Below are 1,195 nucleotides of genomic sequence, written 5' to 3' on the forward strand. Positions count from 1 at the left end.
ATTTTATTCTTCTAAATAAACTGGATAAATTTTTAATATTGTACTTGTGTGGATAACCTATAAAAATAGGGTAGCATTATACCTGTAAAAATATTTTTTAATAATTGAGCATAACGTTAATTCGAAGTCAAAACCTCTAAACGAGGACTAAAAAATTATACCATTTCATTTATAATTTATTAGCATGGTTAACAACTTTGAATACATTATATCTCGTAACAGAATAAAATATATTTTATAAAATTATTACATTATTGGTTTATAGAATCATTAGAATTGAGATACATTTAACAGGTCAAGATTAATAAAATAAAATTTTATATTCAGAAGAGATTGGTAGGATAAAATATGTTAAATATAAATAAGTGCAAATCAAATCAAAGAAATTAAATTCATATACATAGAAATAAATAGAAATAATGAAATCTAAAAATAAAATTTTTTACTTAAATGATCCCATTCAAAAGACTATCATTCTCAAAAATTCAAAATTGAAACTAACTGAATATTTTCAATTATTTCATTGCGTATCTGTTTTGTTTTGTTTTGTTCTTTTTTCCACATATCCATGGATTCACTGGTTTGAAGTGTATGTTTGGTTTTTAAATAAAAATGTTTTTTTTTTTTGTATTAATAAAATTGCTTTTTTAATTATTATTTTTGTAGTTCATAGTAATCTTGTTTAGCTTAGCAGCTGCCAAAGAAGAAAATGATGGCTCCCACAGTATTGGGCCGGCTTCAATGGTTGTCAGTGGGCTGCTTCTCCCTTTCATAACTTCACTCCACCCATCAAAATGTATAAAATTAATCTGCGAAAATTAGTTCTTATCCCATTGGGTTAAAGAATATCGTGGTGAACAAAATATATATATATAATTATAAATGTCCTCATAGCTCGTAATAAATAAATCTGACTGAAACTAAATTGAGTTGATATTATCATTAGGTTATTAATCTGTTTAAATAATTATTAAGATTTGAATTTTATTTTATGCAAACAATAATTTATTAACCAATAACAAATTTTTAATAAAATTCAGTACTGTAATAAATTAATTTTTGACTTATTAAATTAAAAGATACAATAAAAAATAAAAAAAATATCTAACCAAATAAATAATGTAAAATAATAATTGACAAAATCCCTTCAAATAAAAAAATTTTGTAGATATATAAATAAAATAAAATTTATCGA

This window comes from Arachis ipaensis, chromosome B03, assembly GCF_000816755.2.
Source record: "Arachis ipaensis cultivar K30076 chromosome B03, Araip1.1, whole genome shotgun sequence".
Taxonomy (NCBI): Eukaryota; Viridiplantae; Streptophyta; class Magnoliopsida; order Fabales; family Fabaceae; genus Arachis; species Arachis ipaensis.